Source organism: Sturnus vulgaris, chromosome 2, assembly GCF_052056855.1.
Source record: "Sturnus vulgaris isolate bStuVul1 chromosome 2, bStuVul1.hap1, whole genome shotgun sequence".
Classification (NCBI taxonomy): domain Eukaryota; kingdom Metazoa; phylum Chordata; class Aves; order Passeriformes; family Sturnidae; genus Sturnus; species Sturnus vulgaris.
Genome location: NC_142244.1, coordinates 63,967,084 through 63,991,640, shown reverse-complemented (window position 1 = coordinate 63,991,640; position 24,557 = coordinate 63,967,084).

Sequence of the window (24,557 nt, the reverse complement as noted above, 5' to 3'; positions counted from 1 at the left end):
GTTTCAAACATAACAAAGTATGCCACAAACCCCACAATGCCATGTTGAATAATGAGGAGGCAGTCATCTGACAAAGCACAGCATTGCTTCATCATCAGCAAATCTGATCAGGACTCCTACAGAGAGTTAACTCGTTTGCAGACTGCACAGTTACAGCATATGTTGCTTTAATACTTCACTGCTTTATTAATATTAAGATGAGGTCCTGTTTTTAGGAGCATTTGGGAGATGCTGGTGCTCTCACTGGATGAACTGCTTGCTCTCAGAAAGTGCTATGTGGTAGATGAGATTATTCCCAGTCTTGAATATGCCAAGTTTCCAACTTTTATTTGATATACACAGTAATACAACATATGCTACAGTGATTCTGATAACAATTTAATTCCAGATCAGGGTCAGGCAGAAGCAGGAGAAAGGCTGCAGGGAATCAAATTCTGAGAGTGCATGAAGCCATGATTAGGGTGTAACTCATGTGGAAAAAGTTTGGATTTCATCTGTACTCTTATTTTATCTGTGACCTGTTCCAACCCCAACAGAATAATTTGGTCCAAAGGTTCACTTGGAGTCCTCTCATTTCAAAGTCAGCAGCAAAACAAGAAAGAAATGCACACCTGAGGGACTGTCATTTGGTTAAACTGCTTTTGCTATACCCACTTCATTGGAGTGATAGTAATTTACACCAGCTGAGAATCTGCCCCAGTGTGTTTCATTTACTCTTGAAATCCTTTAAAATCATACCAAGTTCACCTATTAATTTTCTCCAAACTTTTGAGGTCACTCCTACTTATTTCTGAGCCAGATTCTCTCCGAATCAGAATGGGAATGATACAATTTCTCAGCACGGAAAGAGATCAATTCTTCCTATTTTATAAAGATTTCAGTGAACAAAGTGATGATACCATGTATTGTGATGTCTCATAAATAAATATAACAGCAGAATCAGTTCTGTTGTTGGCTATTCCACAGGAGGCTATCATCCCTACTAATATATCAATATGCTTAATTAAGGATTAGAAAGCAGAAGAAAGATCAAGTTCGTGACAGGTTTTCAACACAAAGATCACAAATGCATATTTGCATCCCAGGAGATAAATTAATCAAGAGGTAGCAAGCTATAGTCCAGGAAAACCTACTGCAAGATAAGCAGTGATATGACCACATACAGCAATTCAAAACCAGCTTAAAAGTAGAAAAAGTCATTCTAAGAGTACATCCATGGAAACATATTTTCCTACTGAAAGGCCAGGAGGCAAGAAGGAAAAAAAGATAATAAAAATTACAAGCTCAGAAACTTACACAAGCTCAGTCTCAGTGAGACTGATAAATAGAATTCTCTCTATATTGTTAAAATACTTTACAAGTAATTTGGACAGGAAAGATAGGAAATTATCTTAGGTCTAGAGATAATGACTTAGTGAAATGAACCTCTTGAAAAGCCTTCTGTCAGAACAAAATGCAGTTTTGCATTTTGTATCACCTGTGAATGGCATTTTACTGCTTAAGTCACATCCCCTGCAAAACAAATACTCACCTGTGTATCAAAGGCAAGAAAAATCTCTCACAGTGACTGAAACTTCTTTAAACTGCAGATTCTGAAGAGAGATAAAAGTCACACACCGCTCCATACTCTTCTGCATTTCCCCTGGATACAGATTAGCAGGACCTCTTGAATCAAGTGTCTTCTAACAGAGTCAACCAAGCTATTTCACCTTCTGCAAATTTATTCCTGTGACCTTCTGAAGGTCAGGGACCTTCTTCTAGAGTACAATCTAGCTTTATCCATGGAAAAATGAATATATCTGACTCACCTTTTACCATTCTTTTCTAATTCTTGATTCCTAGCTTTTACCCTGGATATATTTCTACTATGCAATCAGATCTTCTCTTGCTTGAACAAGCCTGTTTCTTTTAATGTTCTGAAAGAGCAATTCTCCATTCCCTGGTTATCCTAGCACCACTTTCCTGCAAGTTTTTGCATTTTGAAATAATTTGAATTCACATAGTTTATATGAGAGTAAATCTGTAGTAGAAAAGAATTGGCTGTGGTCTAAGGAATAAACTTAATGGTACCTGTGTGCTCTAGACTATATTTGTTGCTTATAAGGGGGAAATAACACTGGGTTAATAACTTGGCCTCCCCAGTCTCATTGCTTTCTCTTGTTTCCTCTCAAAATGCTTTATTATTAATTGCAAAGAGCATATCACAACAAAATTGGAATGCAGAAACTTGTCTGTGCCAAGGAAAAAAAACCTCTTCCTAACCTCAAGGACATTTTGCCATTCGTAAATGCCGCATATAAAACTAAAAATAAATGCGTGGACTCAGCTTACAAGATTTTCTCTCTACAGATTCTCCCCAGTGCCAGACCACAAAACTCAGACAAGGCCAAGAAAGCCTTGGGTGCCCTATTTCTTTTCCCCAAAGGTTATGGCTGCTTACACATTAGGCTATGCTTCAAGAATTTATAGTGTAGAGTGATAAACTAATTACTATGTTATTTCTGCCTAGCTTCATTTTTTCAATTATTCCTAGTTTTAAATGGAAATGTAGGCCAATGCACATGATTTTATATTTTGTTAGACTGACCCCTGAAGCCTTATAGTTTTATTTCGGCAAACATGTATGTGAATTGGCCTCAACTACTACAGTCAAAGTCTCCAGTCTCCATATTTTTCTTGTCTTTTAGAAGATTTGCAAACTAAACTTTGCAGAAAATTGCCCAAAAGGCATGAATCATCCCTGTTGCTAACCTGGGTTCCACTGCTAGATCAAAATTTGCCATGTGAAAAAGACAATTTCAAAAGTAGAGGCAAACTATGGCAAGGAGGCTTTACTGAATTCTTTGGCATTTTCATAAGCTGAAGGACTGAGATTTTCATTAGTCTCAGGCTGAATCTCCCCTATTTATTCCTACAAATATGTGACAGTAAAACCTAGATTCAGCCAGTTGAAAAAAATTGCCATCCTTAGCCTAGCTCCCTCCCCAGTGAGTTGCAAAAAACAGATGAGGTAGGATAAAGACACTAATTTGCATGTTCGTGGCAATGACTAAGGAGATACAGACCATTTACATCAACTTTGACAGCCTTACTGTACTACAGGTAAGAGCCCTAGACTTAGAAAATGTTGCACATTTTATCAGGTAAAGTAATTTGCTGCCTGAAATAGGGACAGTACTGCTTGATAAGGTCAGTTCTTAGTCAGCACAGGCATCTTGATTAATTCTTGGTGAGTACTGTACACTAATTTAAGTTGAAAGGGTCCTAAGGAGGTCATCCAGTCTGACCATGCAACAAGGGAATCTTTGCCATTAGATAAAGTAGCTCAGGACTTTATCCAGTTGAGTTCAGAGTGTTTTCAAACATCTTCCACACCTTCTTGAGGCAACATCTTCCAATATCTGATTGCCTATGATTTTTTCCCTAATGCCAATTAAAATTTTCCTTGATGCAGCTTGTGTCCATTTCCCCCCATCCCCTACCTGTGTACTACTTGAAGGACACTGGCTCCACCTTGACTATAGAAGGAAAAAACCCTTCTCCCATTGGATAGCTGAAAACATCCATTTATGCACAGAAAACAGAGGGGGATAAAGGCAAACACCACTATTTCAACAGTTGTGATAGTTCAGCACACTGAGAGATTCTGTTACACAAGAACTGAAAAAGACTGTTTCAACCCATGGAAAAACATGTGCTGGTTATTGCTAAATTAACATCAGTATGACTGACCTTCTCAAGAAAGGGAAAATTACCTGTTGAGATAAGATGCCACATAAAAAGTGTTTTATAAATGGGTTTTCTGGTTTAGTCCTGCTACCTTGCTCTCTATCAACTCCAAAATTATATTTCCATTGCATAAGAAGTGAAAAATAATGAAGAATATTTAAATGATTCATTAAACTTCGTCATGTACATTACTGAAATAAAGATCATACTCTTCTTTCAGGCAGGCCTTAATGAATTGCTAACTTTTCCCCTGAAGCAACAGTGGTTGGATATTGATTTAGAAAAGGTAAAGGGAATGTGATTAAAAAATAAACTATGTCAATGTGGAATCTCAGTGTATGATGAATTATAATCATACTATATACACTACACAGCACGGGAAGAAAAAAAAAATGCATAATTCTTTATCTCAGAGGAAGCAAAGCAGAGGTAGAAAACTCATCATTCATTGTAGAACAGGCAAAATCCATCCCTGGAGCAAGCTACTTGAACTTTTTATCAGTCTCCACATGGATTTTATTAAGCCCTCTATTTCATTCTTTCAAACTTATCTTTGTTTTTGCCTTGCATAAAGGATGCAGGAGAAACTCACTTTTTTTTTCAATACAAATATTATTTTAAAGTTTCTGCCACATCAAGAGTGGAACGATTCAGTGTGTTTTGTATGGCTTGCATACGATCTCTGCATCCATTTACAGATAACCATCTAGTTGGTAAAGTGCACAAGGATTCTTAATTGGAAAATACCCTGAACTTCTAGTGGTAATTCAGTTTTAAGGAAATATCTAAATTGAGCTGAAGTGACACATGCAAATCTAAAATAATTTAATTTTCCTATCTGATTTCAGCTCACCTCTCTTTAATGTCCCCCCCTCCCTCAGGATACCTCACTATTTCAGCAGACATAAGGTTTTATGCCACGTTGTTCCCAACCCAAACATAACCCTCATCTTATAACAACATCCCGGAGTTAACTCTGCCTCTGGAACACAATTCCACCTTACCCCTGCAAAACTCGCAAAATCCACCAATAAACCAATCACTTCAGATCCTGGTATCCCTAAACTTAATCCCAACCCTGACTGTTAAACAATTACACTGGTTGTTGTTCATCCCAGGTATAACAAGAGAAGTGGTATGCCCCCTATTCTGGCACTCTGAGAAGATCCAAATTCCAGTCCACCATGGTCTCAAGTCAGAGTGAGTGCCTCAGCTGGATAGGTCCTTTCCTACTCTTCATGCAATAGGTGTGTGTTTCCTCCTTCCTTCACCCTAAAAAGAAGATTCACACCTTTCCCTGTTTACAAAAAAAAAAAAAAGAAACATACACACACATCTATATTCGCTAAACATATATACAAAGTGAAGCCTACATTTCAGTGAAGAAACAAGGTCTGAGGACTGATCTGAAACTCTTAAGTCCCTAGACTCACACCTTCAGTGTAGCCAGAGAAGCCCATGTATATTTTCCTTTTCCCTGCCCATTCCTGGAAGTGTTCAAATCCAGGCTGAATCAGGCTTTGAGCAACCTGGTCTAGTGGAAGGTGTCCCCACTCATGGCAGGGGGGTTGGATCTAGAGGATCTTTAAGGTCCTTTCCACCACAAACCATTGTATGATGGTTATAACTTCATATATATAACCTAATAATTCTAACCCTTGCCTTATGCAGAAACTCTAATGGCTTGGGATAGGAGGAACTGGAGATCTGTTATGGAATTGTAAGATATACACATCAGAGAGAACAGAGAATACCTGATTTTTGAAAAATAACAGTTTTTACCCTGATCCTCACCAAGAAAACATGAGATTATTTGTCTGAAAGCTTAGTTGTTTATAAGGCTGGAATGGAAGAAATCAATTTCCTAGTCAATCATCCACAGCACACAGAGCTAAAATGACTCACAGGACTAGCAGGGACAAGTAACTCTGAGAGAGATCAGTCTCTCCAGTCATAGTAATTGTACTCAAGGAACCAATTTATGAAATCAGGATATTCAGATTATGGTCAGAGTTGTGATTAGGATTTGTTTAGAGTAACAAGGGGAAAACTAAATTTATGACACATTGTTAATCTGGGCCAGGGAGCAGTCAGGGGTCTGTGTAATAGGAGGGGTGATCTAGCTAGTAGTCTATCTAGAATTAAATAAAATTGGGATTAGGAATTGGACACCTGGGGAGTACAAAAACATTAGGTCCTCCAAGACCAACATGGCTAGGATGAAAGAAGGTGCTGGCAGAAACAAGGTTATGGTTACTATGTCCTCATCTGACATCCAGGGGTTCAGCTGAATTAAGGCAAAAGATGGAGACTGAATAGCTAGCAGGGGTTATACTGACTTGTCCTCACCTTGAAGCTGAAAGCCACCACCAGGAAGAGAGAGTAGCTAGAAGACTCCTGAGATAGGAAAGGCACAACAGACTCTAATGTTAAGTTGTAGAATCAAGATTAAGTGTATCCATAACCTTCAAGACATTTGGGGGTCTGTGGTAGTCCTTGGCAAATTCTGCAGGATTCAGAATGAACTTGAGAAAGTATTTTGCTGGGCTGTTTCAAAGATAATTTAGGTAACTCCTGATTTTCCGCCTACATTTATTCATAACCAATTTATATTAATTTGTTGTTGCATTCAGTTAATGATCCAATGACACAGAAATCACTATGTCCATGTTCAAATTATTATGCAATTAAAATCAGCTTCTCACACAAACCCTGTTGAACTCTTCAAGTCAAATGGAGTCTGCATGGGCCTTACTTACAGCCTGGGAAGGTTATTTTGCAGCTGAGCCAGAGCCCTGCACAAGAGAACAGCTCACTGGTCACTGCCAAGGGCTGCAGGCAGCAGCCCACAGCCAGCAGCACAGCTTCTGCTTTGCTTTCTCTGGTTGTCTCCATTCCACAGGTAACAAAGACAGAAGATGAAAAGACCTGACTCTGTTGAGACAGGCAAAGAGTAATGAATTACCCTTCACTTTCAGATCAACAGCAAAGAGGAAAGAGACCTCAGATTCAGCAACTGTGTATTTCTCCTAGCCCAGAAGATAACTCCTTAGGCATCATTCAGCTAGGTGGATCTTTCTTAAAAATAAACAAACAAAACAAAACAAACCCACAAAAAGCAGTTCTTCAGTTCTTCTAAATTCCAACACATGAAATATAAAATGTAGGGATGAGTACCCACAAGCAAGAACAGTTTCAGGGACAGTTCATAGATAATGAAGCCCTCTCTAAGAAACAGAATACAGAATAAAGACAGAACAGCTGGAATATAAATGCAGTTTTTACCCAAACATGAGAGGCTGAATTTGAACCTGTACACAAGACTGATTCCTTGTTGAAATTTTTTTTCCCCTAAGTGCATGATTGAAATTTGTCAAATAAGTATTTAGACATCTATACTGTCAATCTATTGTCAGTTAAGCCTATTTGTGTTATTCAGCAATTCCAGACATTTTCCTTGATCTTTAAAGGATTTCTATGATTCTGTCTCAAATATGTAAAAATTTCCCTTTCTACAAGTGAAATGCCTTAGAGTCTGGAGACTTCTGGTCATCTGCTGTGTAGGCACAATTTCAGCTGAATTTCTACCACTACTGCTGCCATCCTTAGACCCAGCATCCAACTGTAAAAATCTCATTTCCAGACTCCCTTTGGCAACACCTAGAGGGACTTTCTAAGGTCAGTTGTTCTAAGGTCACTTGCTGTATCTCTTTCAGAGAAAATTCACCTCTATCTTCAGACACAGGGTTCAGGAGCTCTCTTTAGTAACTTCTTAGTCACTCCTGTAGGGCCAAAATCCAAGACATAGTTACCTTGTGCTTAATCATCTTCAGCTTTCACAACGGCTTCTTATCTTAATTCAAACCAAACTAGAATAGTTATATAGTCTTAGGAATCTCATGCTTCTCATTAGTTAATGATGTATCCCTAAATGGATAATCCATTTCAGGGCTAGTTATAGATATCACAGCAGGAAGATTTTAATTTATCCACTGCTGTGAACACTCTCCTGTATATTGCAGATTCCTGTGTCCTTACACCCACTTAAGGTCTCCCTTTCCCAGGAGCTGTTAGGCAGAACAAGAACTGCTGCTATAATTGTTACATAGGTCAAGAGCTGCTGCTATTCCTGTCATCACACACTCATTATTCATTACTCTGGCCACTTTGATTGCTTTTTAGTCTGTATAAACTGGTTCTATTTCCTATTAACCACTAGAGTAAGAAAAGTTTCAAGGGTTTTTTTTCCCACTCTAACAAAGTTGGGGCGGGGGGGGGGAGAAGAAGGGGGGGAAAAGGGCGTTTCCACCAGTTACATCTTTGAAGAAAATAACTCTCATTTCACAAAATCACTGAATTGCATAGTAATTGAGGTTGAAAGGGACCTCTGGAAGACATCTGGCCCAACATCCCTATTCAAACAGGGCCACCTAGAGCTGGCTGCCCAGGACATGGTCCAGGAAGCTTTTGAATATCTCCAAGGATGGAGACTCTGCAACTTCCCTGGACAATCTGTGCTAGTGATCAGTCATCCTCATATTTCCAGACGTTCAGAGAGAGCCTCCTGTGCTTCAGTTTGTGCCCATTGCCTCTGGTTCTGTTGCTGGGCACCACTGAAAAGAGCCTGGCCTTTTTATCCTTTTTGCATCCTCCCTGCAGGTGTTTTGTACACAGTGGCAAGATCCTCCTGAGCCTTCTCTATTCCAGACTCAACAGTCACAGTTCTCTCAGACTTTCCTCGTATGTGAGTTATCCCAGTCCCTTCATCAGCTTCTTTGTCCTTGCCTGCCCTCTCTCCCCAGTACATCCACATAGGCCTTGTACTTGGGAGCCCACAGGAGAAGAGAGCACTCCAGGTGCGGCCTAATCTGTGCTGAGCACAGGGGCAGGATCACCTCCCTCGACCTGCTGGCAGCCCAGGATACCACCAGCTGCGTCGGCAACAAGGGCACACTGTTCTGCTTCAAATGATAAATGGCCCTGCAGATTGCCTTTCTTCTACTAATAACCTCTCTTGAGTCAAGGATTTCTTTTATCCAAAGCTTTCCTCACTTAATGTGGAGAACTCTGAAATTTCTAAACTGAAAGTTAGTTCTTCTGGGCTGACTGCCATCAGCTGTCCACCTGTTTGTCAGTCAACAGAGCCATTCCCCTTTCCGAGACTCACACAATGGATTCGTACACTCTTTTCCATAACCCTAATTTCTTTCTATCATCCCTGTGAGCAACAAACCTATAACAATTCCCTCCCCATCATCATCCCATTCTTAATAAATTTCTGAGTGATTCGACAAGAATGCACTTTCCTCTTCAATAGGCTGTTCCATTCATTATTATTTGCCATAATTACATTCAATCTGTTCTCATTTCATCATTAGAATTGGAAAACTTGATAAACTGGGAAAATCATAGCTGGAAGAGAACTAAGTCCTGTACATCCAAAGGAAGAAAACAAACAAACAAACCAAACAAAAATCCCCAAACAACCAGCAACAACACAGAGCTCCTGACTCGCACCCAGTTTACTGACTCACAGCCACATGGGCTGAAATTGAAGGTCAGTTCCACAGGTTACACACTGAGGTTCTGCCCAGTGATGCTTAAGGGCATGCTCAGCCAGCAGCTGTTAGCAATAAAGAGTAGATGGACTTGATCAGAGGTCAATCTCATCATCTTCTGTAACAATTTGATGCTGTGTTAGCTCAGGAATGGAAATACCAGTGATGGACCTGGAATGGGAAGGCACAATCATGCAATTCTCCCTTTAGGCATGATGCTACAGCCTCAGTCTGCAGACAACTGCCAGTACACAGACAAAGATGGCAATAACTAGTAGATCTTGATGATCTTGCCCTGAAAAAAATTTCCCAAATAATGGGAAAACCTCCCATTTCCACCAACCCCCCCCAAGGGAAGAAGCCATATGCCACTCTCCTGATTCAACCCACGATTGCCTTTTATACTCTTCTGGTACTGCCCCAAACACAGCTTGCAGGTCTGGAGTCCCTTTTTAGCACATATCTGACAAGGCTCCATATAAGAATCAGGGGGTTTTTACATAAATATTAAATTTGCACATAGTAAAAGAGTAAAGACAAGTAAAAGCAAAAGAAAAGAAAAAAGGATGGAAAGCAATCAGTCCAAGCCCAGCACCAGGGACCTTGACTCCACTCAGAAACAGACATTAAGGATATGTGTAATCCTCACTTTATTCCCATGAGAAAGTGAACCTGCCTCTCAGACACATACCTCACCTTATTTCTTTTTTCTTAATGCTCTTAGAAACTTCTACCTTTAGTAGTCATCACTGCTATAAGACTCTTTAAATTGTAATGGCATAATCTCCCAGTTCTGGGGGACTTTTTGCTCACAAGAATTCCTGGGAATATTACTCCTATCTGATTAAATTCTTTGTACACTCACGTTACTGCATTTTATTTTGTGTCAAACTCCGAATTTATCATTAATATGATCTCTGTGTGTGTCACGTTAGGAATTGGATCTTGATCTGCACATCTGCCACCCTAAACTTCATAGATATCAATGTTTATGTACCATTCAAAGTTCCACAAACAATGTCTTTTTTTTCATTGTCTCTGTGTACATTTGACTCTTACACAAAAGCCCTAAAACAACATACAGCTGAAGCCACCAGCACAGGATGAATCCAGGTAGTTCCAGCATTGCTGCATGGAGGAAACACAACGGTACATTTGGCAGAAGGGTGATCCAAATAAAACTGTACATCTCAATTTTCTGTTCTAATCACAGAACTCTGTATGCTGTGTTCCCCAGACTAACAAGCATTGCCACGTGCAGATTTATATACCTGCTGGTTTCCCTGCTCCCCAAAGAGTTGTGTTTCCAAAAAGAAATCAAATTATCTACAAAGGCAGAACCCTGGTGAGAAAGAGAGGAGCTGGATTTGAGCTTCACCTCTCAAGCACTGAAGTCATTACGGACATTTAGAAGAGTAGAAAACGATACCTAAAGCTGAAATGTGTATGCTGCCAGAGGTACTAACTAAATGTCTGGAAACTCATAGCAGCTTGGATAGTCACATTAATACAATCAACTTAGCAAATCTTCTCTTAGGATTACTCAATTCCATTTGCGTGACTTGATTCTAACTCTAAAATGTATTAAATTATCTCCCTTCAAATGCAGACAAGAAAAGGCATATTAAACAAAAGGCAAGGTTTTCCCTGCAATAGAAAAGAAAATTGGAACAGAAAAACAATTTTTAGATGAAAACAAGAGAGACAATAGGAAAGGCAGTACTTTGTAGTTGAATTTCACTCTATTTTATAAACCAATAAAAATAAAGATTCATAGATTCCTTGTGCAATATGAATGGAAATAGGACAAATATATTTCATCCTTTTAACCAGAAACCTTTGCAGTGTGCTGCAAGAAGTATCTTCTCTCTAAGAACAGAAAGAGAAGAAATACAGAGAAAGGCAAAATTCTGTGCTAACAGAAAACCTGCAAGTTATCCAAACTATATCTGTTTCCTGGAACTAATAATACCAAAGTAAAATAAACACACTCACGGTAAGACTTACTGCTCTATTACAAGAAAAGACAACGATCTTAAATACAAGATGGAAAAAGCAACTAGCAATTACATTCAATTAAATTTTCCTTAAATCACTTCACAAATTGAATCAATGTTCAAAAATAAAACAGCAAGGAAAATAAAATGTTCTATGAAAATACTGACCACTCAAACTGACACCCCAACACAGTAGTATACACCTCAGCTGGACATAAAGACATTCTAGCACTTGTATTTATTCATATGATGCCATTTTGTCCATCACTGCTCCCTGCTACTGTCTTGCCTTTCACAGTAAGGTACATGACTTTAGGAGGATAAACCACCCTGCAAAGCCAGTCAGCCTCAACTGCTTCCTCTGAGCTTTCAGGCTAACAAGAAGTCCAGTGACACAAACATGGAGAGTGCAAAGCAGAAAATTCACAGAAATCTCTTGTAAGAGCTGCCTTGTGGCCATTCACCAGGGCCTCCTGCCCCATAAGAGGAACAGCCAGGGAATGTACAGCCTCCAAACACAACCCCCTGTTGAGTTCCCATGGTAAGGGCTGACAGCAGGAGTCACAAACCACCACGTACTTATATGGTCCCTGGTTGGGCAGCCAATGCCAACCACATTGCCAGAGTTGCTTCTACCTGGCAATTCACAGAACTCTGTTTAGAAGTTCAAGCACTTCACTCAGTCAGTACTTAATTATGCTAAAACTTCCCTGTGAAAAGTCAAGGTCTTCTCCCCAAAACTGCACACCCTACAACAAATAAGCTCCATGTGGATGTTTTGAGGATTGTTTCTTTGTCAGAATATCCAAACTGCTGGCTTGTACTATTAATTTTCTACCCTAAGGTAGGAGGGCAGGGAGGAAGAAGGGATGGCTCTCAAGGTAGTGTTGTTGTTATGCTCTGTAGATCAGTGCTTCCAACTCACATTTCCAAAGAAACTACTAAATTTGCTGCCTAAATCCAGGTTGGATAGTCAGCTTATTAACGACAGCAAAGGACACAAAATATCCTTGAAATATAAGCCAATTAAAAAAGGCAAGTACTGTATTTTAACTGGTGCAATGATGACAATGGAACCATAAACCTAAATCTATAAACCATAGAATACACAAGGATTTAGGAGGAGCTTTCTAATACAGCAACAGACACAAAAACACCAAGGCTACAGACTGAATCATGGGCATCCCTGGTTGAAACATAATGCAATGCAATTTTAGCCAGTATGGACAGAGGCATAACATATTACATTTATTTAAAAAGGTAAATATAACTGAAATTGGAAATAAATACAATTTTTTTAATGTTTTTGTAACTTCTATTTCAAAGAAGTTTTTTCTAGACGTGAGATGCCTTTACAAAGCCATTAGAGAAACAAATCATCTGAGGCAAAAAGGAAATTGCAGTTGCCAGACATATTCCCTTCCATCACTCTAAGTAGCATCTGCTTGAAATTATCCCTAATGAACAAGCTGTATTCTTAAATTTCTGCACAGTCTGAGAAACTTCGATTTAGACATTTTTCATTTATAACTGGAGGGATTCAGTTTGAAAGATTGCCTGGATGTTTCTTAAAGTAATTACTAGAGGATAACAAAACTGTGAAGAGGTGCTGAAAATCCAAGTAATCAACATAAGCACTTTGAAGAACACACATCAGAGATAGCAGCTTAGATATCCTTAACACGAATACCACTGAAGAATTAGGATCCATTTTTTACCGACTTCAGAAAGTCCATTAATTGCCCTTTCCCTCAAAGATGGAAAAGTGAGGTACATTGTGTTGAGAAGTTTGAGGCAAAACCTATATATTTGCCTGACTATAAGTGCTTTCTATCCACATGAACACGACCTCTTTCTTCTGCCCCTCAAAACAAGAACTAGAATTGAACATTTTGTCAATTTTCCATGTGTCTTGGGAGGAAAAGAAAGGAATTTTGTATGTCTAGATTAAGCACTTCCTAATTAAACATTTAAAAATAAATTCTCATACAGTACTTCTCATATGAGCAGTTGTTTTGTAAGTAAAAGATCAGAGGTAAAATATTTCTGGTTTTATAAGCTTATATAGTGAATCTATCAACATTCGTAATCAGTGACACCTTTTTATTATGTTTTGAGCACAGCACAAACAGAAAGGTAATTTCGAATGTTTTATTAGAACATATATTTTAGAAGTCAAAAAAGCAAGGAGAAGCCACAAAAAGATGTTGCAGGAAATTGGTGTGGTTTCCTTTTGGGTTTTGGGGGTTGATTTGTCTCTTTGCTTGCTTTAAGAAAAAAGTTATCTATCTTTTATCTACTTATCTATCTTGTACAATAGAATCGTGAGCTTTGTACTAATCAAGATCAACATAAATTCAATGAGCTTCCTGTCATTCAAGTTGACCTCTCTTAGTTGAGGAGTACAAAAGCCATTCAGATCTCCTTTCAGAAATTTTTACGGTATAGATTAGAAACTTTCTAATCCATATTTCTGTATATCCTTGACAAACCTAAACTTCAGCTACCTTTAACAGATTCCTGAAATTTATGGATATCAGCAGGAAGAGAAATCTTATACCCTAAGAAGAAAAAATTATCCTACAAATCATAGTGATTTATAGTGATAGTATCAGAGAAATCACAATTCAAAACCAAAGGTATGAAACCAGAGCATAACCAGTGTTAAAACTGATGTTAGAACCCAAAATCCCAAGTAGAAGTTATTTCTGAAAGCAAAAGTTTTATTGCCATGTAAGAAGTGATGATTTCAACAATGTATTTGCAGAGTTCATAAACCGTTTTTGAGATGGGTGCTTATTTGCAATTGTGACATTGTTTTATTAGTACGTTTTTTCTATCACACCATATAGCCTAATACAGTAGCTTCCTGCACTATGAAAAAAGTCTTTAAGACTTACAGGTATTCAAAAAGAATTGTCTATGTTGCAGAGTAGCACAAAGCCTTGTCTTCCTACAGGGCAGACACCTACCATCTGGGACTGGGTATCTTCTAAAGCTCCCTGAAGCTGTCAAACATCACCCAACACACTCTCAAGAGCAGACCAAGATCCTCATATGATAGAGGACATGTGTCACAAGGACACAAACAAAAATCGCTCTGCTTTGGCTACACTGGTAGTCATAGTGTTTATACTACTGTAATCTGTTTCCATAAGGGAAAGGGAATTACTCTTGAAAATATGATAAGACTTTGCAGTAGGAGGATTTCTACCAATGTAACTACTCAGGAAGGAAAAGGTTATTAGGCAGAGAACATATTTCAATGTAGTCTGGGCTCATGTTTATCTGTGCTAAGATATTCATAAAGAACTATGTTCCAGAAATTGCTCTTCTTTGAAAAGGTAAGCACCACTAGGCTCCAAGTCGTGCATTTCTCCAACAATATAAGTGTTAAATGACAGCTCTTAGGTGAATGAACAATGATCTCAATCAAATGCATCCAATGAACCATAGCATTATAATTTGATCTTGTTCGTTTCATATTACGTGGCATTAGATAAACTGGAAGTAATTTTTGAACTTGCCAAGCACAGCTGAGGTCTCTCCTTCATAATTCCTTCAATTAAACACATATAGATGTTGACTTCGAGATAGTATTTTGGGTTATTTATCTTCACAGCACATCATAACTCACAATAAATGAATACACAGTATAAACCCCTATGCAAAGTAAAGTTTTAAATATGCTAACAACTTTCATATTTGGAACACTCAAATAAGCAGCTAGAAGAACTGGACTAAAAAAGGCTCAATAAATGTAGGCTCTTAAAAATTTATTCTTGCATAAATCCTCAGGTAATGCTTTAATTCTGTAGGCCACAGGCAAATATAGAGTATGAGATGTACTTAAATTGATGTGGTAAACTAATAAAAAATTATATATTCCAATCTTTGAGATTACCCTGTGACCAGCACAGTCTATTCCAAGTTTTACAGGATAAACAGATATATATGTTACAGTGCCTGCTGGTAACTGCTGGCAATAAAACATACCCATTGAAAGCAAATCCTGGAAGAAACAAGCATTTATTTTTCATTAAATGGGTACTTCAGGATATGCCTACCCTCATGATTTGTACAGTTTCAACTTTCTTTGGAAGCAGTTTGGAGCTCCCTGTTCCTCAGGTCCCACTGCTGGGAATAGACACATTAGCCCAGCTTCTCTGCTGCCAAGTCAATGTTCATCAGACTTTGTTAAACTTGTGCCCAAGGCTACCCCCAGTCCTGACATTGTCCAAGACACTCATTTCTATTCCACATTGGAAACACAAGTAGCTAGCTGAGAGATTTTATTCTGACAGCACTAGAGTACTTTGCTTCTGGGTCCTACCATATCACATTACATATCCCGCCAGTGGATGTCTTCCCTGCCCAACTTCAAACCATTCCAAAGACTATATTTAGCATTAAAAAAGTTGCTTCATACTGACAACATCAACAACAGAATAAGTAATCTCTTCTACCCTAGGCTCAGTTGCTACTGTCTGAGTTTGTGTGTCAGGTGTGCTCACTCTTTCAAGGTGGAGTTTTATCACCAGTCAGGTCAACACCTCATCAAGAAACATCAGCAGATTGACACATAATATTTGCCAGCAGAGCATGGTTTTGTTCTGTTGAGTGACAGCCACCTGGCATACATGCAGTACGAGTCAAAGTACTTTAGAAACATGTCAGAGCAAATTCACAGTTGCAGCAAGATCAGTCAGGCTTAGAGACTGAACAATCCAAGTAGTTCTTTCCATCACAATTACAACCTTATCTTTTCTTACTTTGAATAATTTTTAAAATAGCCTAGGTTTGGATATTCCTAATATTCTACAAGAAGACGAGATAGTTTAAGATAGGAAAAAAACCTCATAGAAACTGTAATTAAAATAGAAAATAACACACGGTATGCTGTAGTAACAGGCAGTCCCTGCCACAGAGTCTTACTGCAGATCTGTCATATTGAGCAAAGGTTTCACTTGCCTTCTGTAGCACAATTACAGACTGAGCCCCCAACTACTTGATTACCTCTTGGTAATCAACATCAACTAAGCTTTGTCCTACCAATGCTCCTGTGTGATCTCTGGTCACTGAGTGCCGATATGCTATGTGTCTGCATGACAAAAAACCTACTGGCCAGGATGCCACTAACAACAGCAGTACCACAGGGGACTGGAATCTGTCCCATTCAACATCTTTATCAGTGACCTGAAAAAGGCAGTGAAGTGGTTGCTGTTAAAGTTTGCAAAACACCAAACTGGAGGTAGGCTGAGAGAGTAAAATAATATGCTCAAAGACAGGGATACTATTTGGATGGACCTAGATAGGCTGGAGGAATGGGCTGATAGGAATCTCACTTAAACAGAGGACAAATAAAAGGTCCAATACCTGGCAAAGAGGAACTCCTTCCAATTGTACAGGCAAGGGGAGGACTGTGAAAAAAAAAACTGTGGATATTGGTAGACACCAAGTTGAATATGAGCCAATGGTATCTCTGGCAGCAAGGGAGGCCAACAGTATTCTGAGCATTATCAAGAGGAACACAAACAGTAAATCAAGGGAAATCATCCTCCTTTACTTAGGTCTCATTAGACCCCCACTAGAATATCACATACAACTTTGGGTTTGGAAATACAAGGAAGACATCAATAACTTGGAAAGAGTTTAGTGGAGGGCTATAGCAGTGGTCAGAGTAGAGGCCTGTTCAGCCTAGAGAAGACAGCTGTTGGGGGATCTATTCCCATAGGGAGATTTATCAAGATAGAGCCAGGCTCTCCACAGTGGTGCACAACAGGAGGACAAAAGACAACCATCACATACTGAAGTAGAACAGACTCATGTATGTAAAGGAAAGACTCTTTCCCTTGAGGACAGCGAGTCAAACATTGGAGCAGCTTCCACAGAAAACTGTGCCTTCACACACACAAACATTTCCTCCACATGCCTGACTGGATGAAGCCCTGAGCAACGAGCAGTGAGCCCTATTTGATCTTATAGCTGACATGGTTTTGAGTAGGAGGTTGGCCTAGACATGCACTTCCTGAGGTTCCATCTAATGTGCTGTAACACCACAGTGTTTTTCCCTGCCCACTAGAAGAACATACAAGACTATAAGTTTAAAGAATTAATCAATTGCTGCACACGTTATAAGCATGAAGGACCATGTGAATCACAGAACCTCCTGTGACAGTGTGCTGCCACACTGCAAATGGCTATTGAGCATGATTCACAGAATATTGTTCTTCCACACTATCATTCAGAACAGTTCAAAAAAGTACCTCAAGGGTCAAATGAGACCTCTCATCATATGAAAGTCAACAGTGACACAAGCACAAGTGTGTATAATTGAATATTTTTTGGCTGTAATTAGAAGATTTTTAGCCTTCTGAGGAATTAAATTCTGAAACAATCTGGCAACTGAAGTAATAGGGAATTAGAGCTAAGTGCTTTCAAGAGCTAAGTAACTTTATCAAAGGGATAAGTTAATCAATGTCCATAAAAAAAGTTAACAAAGACCTCATATGCAGAGGACTCAGGAGAGTGGTATTTGCTATGCTGAAAAAATATCTGGATAAAAGTCTACATCCTATGTGATCAAAGTCAAAACTGCCTTTAAAAATACAATACTAAAATGTAAAGTAGCAGTGATAAGCAGCCTTTGATGAAGGGATCTGAGACAAAAGTACACAGCAGTATTACTCCTGCCTAGTCCATCCCAAACCAGAATATTTTCCTGTGAAACGGCAGATGTTTCGTCGAGAAAAAAAACAACATAAAAATCTAAACCAAGTATATTACTATTTGGTACTACACTGGACTAAAGTTGTAGGTTATGTTACTTAGGGAAAAGTAAAAAAAAAATACTAAATGCAGTGGTTAACAGCTTACAGATTGCAGAGCAGAAATGGCCCAAGTGAACATCGTGGCCCAAACACTTCAAACACACATTTTCTTGAGAGATACATGGACTGCATGGGAATTTGTTGCCTAAACAGACCATAATTACACATAACAAAGAAACAGTGTGACTCATCATTCATTAATGTTTTCTCCACTGCAGGCAGTACAAAAATTATAGGAGATGTCAAGGTTTTGGTCAGATGGGTACATAAATTCAGTTATACAGATTGGCTGGCCTTCAGCATAAGACCTACACTTCCTCCAAAAGAGACTACATGGTCTGCCTTAATAACAGAGTGGCCTCCAATTGTATCAAGGGAATAATATGTAGCTATTGCTAACTCTAACCACCAATGAAAAGAGAAAATACATAATCTAGTGACAGACTGGTTTTATTGGCCTACTAGAAAGCAACAGCATCTCACCTACATGTCAGGCAAACAGTGTTAAAGACCTTCTTAACACTTGCCTCAAAAGAATCACATTACTGCAAAACAGGGAAGTGAAAAAAATGGTACTGATATGGATGGAAAATTCAAAGCATCTTAAATATGAGGTTCTTTCTACAAATACTGTACATTCTGCCCATTAGTATCTGCATTTCAAAATGCTAAGATGGCAAACTCTATTTGGAAAAAAATGTTACAGTATCATCATTTAATGTGGGAAATAGAAAAGGTATAAAACTCTCAGAAAGCTGTAGGAAAGCAAATATCAGGATGGAGAAATGCAAGAATGCTGAAGATTCAAGGAGAAGAAACAATGGGGCTGTGAGCTGTGTAGAGATAGGCATCAGGAAAATATGTTAAGCAAGACAGTAGAAATAAGTAAGCTTAATAATGAAGCTTTACCCATTGTTTTAAGCTACTACAAGCAAGCATTGTTCAAAGCAAGATGTACGTGCAGCTTTATTAATTGGCCTAAGCAAATGCTTGTCAGCTTTTAATATTATGCTATGGGCTAGAAAGTTGTTAAAAGACTGTAACAAAGAGAAATTCATCTGTTATGCTAGAAGCTGAAGCTGTTCCATGTCCCTTGCTTGGTTCTGCAAAATGAGACTGATAATTGCAATGGAATAAAGCTTTGAGACAGCTGCTCCAGGATTCCCATCCCATTGTTTGTGTACATAGATTTATGTAAATATAAAATAAGAGAAAAAATATATCCCAGGAAAAGCCAACAATTTAAAGTTATTTTTTTCCACCTGTCCTGTCCTTGTTCCAGTATGCACAACTGCCCTTTGCAACACATTAATGATACAGCATTCACCTTCTACAGCTGTTTAGCCACAGTGTCACAGCTTCTTTCACATCTTCCAGAGTACAGCTTCTCACATTATGCTTGGAGGAATTCACACACCAACATCAGTATCCTAACTTCTCGGTCAATATTCATCTGATACTCCCAATCATTGTCTGGCTTCTTGCAAAGTGCTGTGAGAAAGCTACAGTGCCAGAGGCAATGAAAGCAAGGTTCCCCACATGGTACTGACAGAATGTAATACAGGAATAAATTGCTTTCAAATACAATTATTCTATATAGGAATTGTTCAGATCTTCATTATTTTGGAAAAAAATTGCCCAATTCCACATACACAGAGCATAAAGACTATTGGCTGATGTGGGCTACAAGTTTTCACATTGCACAGCTCTTGCAATTTTCTGTTTCTTTCTAAAGATGTAATACGCATCAGCTTCTTGTTTTAAATTCAGTCCATTTTCAGCGGTTTATGTACAGCTGTAAGAATTTATTTTCTTTTTGAAAATGAGAGATCAAAGTTAAAGCAACTAAGCAAAATGGAGCAGCACAACTGAATTCTACTGCCATTTCTGCAGCTGGAGTACACTGAAATTGAGTTGTGGCTTCTACTTGTGATGAAAGTCAGTATAACATCTCATCTTTGCCATGTAAAAAGTTAATTCATGTTTTGATAAACATTTTAATGCAATAAATTGGAATAAAAAACACACTTAGCACCAGGCCATCAAGAATATTTATTATTGGGAGCACTTGATTACAAGACTGATATGGCAAGAGCTGTGAAAAGTCAGATTACATCACCTGTCTTATCCCATGGATTACACTGGGCTAAAATATTTTTAAATTACCAGACTGGGGAAAAAAAATTAAAAATATCAATTTTGGAGAAAGCTATTTTACATTCAAACAGCACATAGAATGTGGACTTTGTATATGCTGTTTAGTCCCCCAGTGGAAAAAAGAAAACAGTTTCCTTCATGGCTTATCAAAATGATAAACATTCCTTCTTTATTCCGGTTTTCACTTTTATTATTATTGTAAACAAGTTCCTTTGCTAAATAGCTACAGAAGAATATTCAGCACAATATTCAGCTAGATTGAGACTTAAATCTGTACACAGTCAATTTGGATTATAGCTGTTTCAGCAGAGGCACAGCCATTCATCAAATGACTAACAAAATATGCCTGGGATTATTTTGACTATAAAACAAATATATTATCGATTTTCTTTAACCTTTATAGTTTAGAAACACATGGTATAAATATCAAGCATTCAAGATCCCATGACAAACTAAAATGTCTGAATATTACATTAATACCTTCTGCACAAAACTTACCTGTGCACTCATTTTATGATAGAAATAGTCAAGTTGCATGAAAAATTGCAAGGCACTATGAAATTCCTCTAAAATTTTCCATAGAAGCAGCTGCCATTTTTTTTAATAAAAATCTATAGTTCTCTGTTAGTCTTATGCACCTAATCATTTGCCTCCCCACAGTTCCTGCTTAATTGAATACATGTAAGATTTTTTTCAATATATACTAGATTTTGGTTTCAGTCATAACATCATTATTTCCAGGATATAGTTATGTCCATAAACAGCCCATGTGCTTGCATGTAAACTGACTTTTTGTGGCCTCTCAATCTTGTGGGAAAAAAAGGTATGGATATAATTTCGATCCCTTTACATTATTTTGAATCATTCTCAGAGCAAATTGTAATTTAAAGCCAGAAACGGCCAATATATGTGATATGAAGTAAATATTGAAAATAAGAGTAATTATGAGTGTTTACCATTGTTTTTAAGGATATCACCACACAGCTTTTCACGTGCATACCATGCTATAAGAGGGTCAGTGCCTACAGGTTTGGTGTACCTTCCATGGTTTAGCTGCTCTCCTACAGTAAGTCACTCAAAAACATTCCACAAAGAAAAAAAACCCAAGAGAATACCCCAATAATTGTGTAGCAAGTAGAAAGCTAAACAGAACTTAATTGTGCAATTGGTCATTCTTCAGGCTTACACTCCTCTCAAGAAAGTTACGGCATTTTACTAGAGTTGGATCAGGTCATGTGATGAAGAGACAGCTGAAATAGAATTTTTCTTCAAGAAAGCATCTATATAGAATCACTCCAAATGATATATTCCTGTGTTTGCATAAAAGCATTGGATATTTTTCTGTATGAAGCTCCTTCCAACCATAACGCTAAAAAGGGACTGTACACCCTACACTACCAGATTATTTCAGCTAGCAATGTTCATTAGCTACTTTTGCTGTTTGGGAGCTCTCTTACAAATATACCTTTAGATTTACCTCAGGCTAAATCTTCATGTATCTAATGCCAAGTACATCTTACAGATAAGAATTATTTTTCCTGTGGTATCAACATTTTGCATCCCAATGAAAATATGTTTTATTAATACTGCCTTGGAAAGCTATATTCCCAACAAGTTTCATCTGCATAAGGCTCAAGCCAAGAGACTCTGCAGAGAAAATTCCAGCAGTGTTTCTTGGAAGAGTGACCTTGACAATTAATCCTCAAAATGCTTTGCACATTTGTTGCCAAAGACTTAAAAAGAAAGTACCTGCTTGTGACAAAAAGAAAAGCTGTACTAAAATACACATGTGAGTATCTATCAGAAGTTGTTAGACCAAGGAAGAATTTTAAATGCAAGCATGACACTTTCAATCAGATTTTAATACAAAATTGTGAAAACCTGTAAGATAAAACAACAACATTTCCCCTTTTTGTTTCAAATTATTTTATCTCTCAAGAATATAAATGAGAAAAAAAAATCCTGGTCAATGATAGTATTACCAACTTGGCATATAACTTGTAGAATAATTTAAACAAGAAATTCTGACTTTTTTTTCATTCGATAAAAATGTTATTCACAAGTCCAAGGGAAGAAAAACACCTCATTCGAACTGCACTCCTAATTTCAACACAGAAATTCTTAAAAGCTCCATCTATAGTCCTAGCAAAGGAAAGCCATGAACCAGGGACCTACTGGTTCACAGGTCAAGAAGCTCAGGTTGGCTCATGTCCACCTTGCAAAGGGCAAACTTCCTCTGTGACTGGTTTGTCTTAACAACAGGTAGCCAAGAACACTCCAATACAGAGCCACAAATCAAGCTAGTAAATAAATAGTGTGCATGACCAAGATCCAGTGCTCCTTATCAGCTTTCTCTCTTTAATCACACAGATGTGGCCACACCAAGTTCAGGAGCTTGCTTTCGCTGTTGCTTTTGACTAAAAGTTAACTTCCACATCAGTTTTGAAGACCTATCTAGACACAGTAATTAATTCTGAACACAGAAGCTAAATAAATTAATATTGTTCTTGAACATGCAAAAATTACTACAGTATGACTAGTAAATTATTGTATTTTTTGTTTTGATGGACTATGCAAATCAAGAATAAATTTATATACCTACCTAGCTTATTGTCATGTTGTTTCCAGATACAGGAATCAATAAACATGAATGTATGAATTCTTGCTTTTCAAACCAGGTTGATGCAATAAGTTTTTACCTATTCAAACAATAGTTCTTCAGATCCAGAAAAGCAGAGCTTCCAGTATATATTATTTCAACTGAAGCCAAAGCAAAAAACAATCACAGAACATAGAAAGACTACATGGCTTTTCAAGAAGACTCTGGAGCTGTTTGCTTACTCTGGCTTTGTAGATCCATGGCCCCAGTGAAAAGACCAGGAAATGGTCTTTACTGTTTCACAAAGAAAAACAACATTTTCAAGGATATTTCATTTGCCTACAGCTGCACATACATGCCATAATCTCAGAATGCAATAGCCATTACAGGGAAATGCTGCTTTGTATTTGCAGAGTCTTAAAATTTCATAACTAGGCATTATTTTTTAAAGTTCACTAAATCAGACTAGTTTTCTTTATTTTCTGATTTAGTTCATAGTAAGAATGAAAGCTCAAAAGAACATAAAAGTTATTTTAATTTCAGAAGGTGCTTTGGTACATTGACTGTAGGGCTTGTTTAATGCACATCCTATTGGCAAATAAAAGTCAAAACTGCTTTTTAAAACAATGCTATGGCTGCATCTCTTAACGAAGTTGAATAGCTGCTGTCAGTGGTTTTAGCAATAATTCTGGAAGTAAAGCATCCAACATGTAATGTATTAGATCTATTAGTTTATTTATTTGCTGGTACAATTTAGCAGAACTGATCAGGATGTTTCATACTATTTGGAAAGTGGTTTCTAATGTAAATCTAACAAACTTCATAAAATTGGCTCTGTATTAGCTGATGGTGAAAAACTTCAACATTGTACAGCTAATGTTTAAAACTTCCAAAATTCTTTGGAATTATTAGTAAGGTTCATCGTAATTATGAAGAAGCTGCTTAGGTTCCATTTGGTTCCTTAGTATTCTGCAAAAATTTATGTGATTGGTAAGATTTGACTGTATTCAGACAATAATCCACATTCTGTACTGCAAATACATTCAATTACAGCTTCAATATAAAACTTCTTATCATCCAAATAAACAAGGTTCTATTCAAACAGTTTTGTATGAGCACTCAGAGAAAAATTCAGCAGAATTAACTGTACAATTTATACCATCAATACATCTCTCAGGTATAATTCTATCTTTACAAAACTACCTCAAAACACATGGGCTATTTCAGTCTTAAATGATCAGCATAAAGCTTAGAAGGGATTTGCATGTTACCCAGATTTTGCATGCTTCTCTGCTAAAGAAATAGTGAAATTTCAACTATATCATAATCACGTAAGATTCAAAGATACAGCTTAGAATGAAAAGTAGTTTGACATATGAATCTTTCAAACACCAATGACAATTCAAAAAATTCTAGTAATATGAAGCAATAAAAACTTAGTTTAAAACTACAAGAAAGTTAGTACATACTATCCAACAGCTTGCACATGTGCATGTATACACATATTTATGCTTAAAATACCAATGTGCATATTTAAGTATTTTTTCTTTAAACGATTTTTCTGTACCTTTTATAAATGTTTTTATTTCTTTAATATAAATATTCCTATAAAGAAAATATTTACCTCAAATTATTTAGAAAATGTCTATTGAAACTGATTATTTTCTTTCTTTTTCCCCTCTGACCC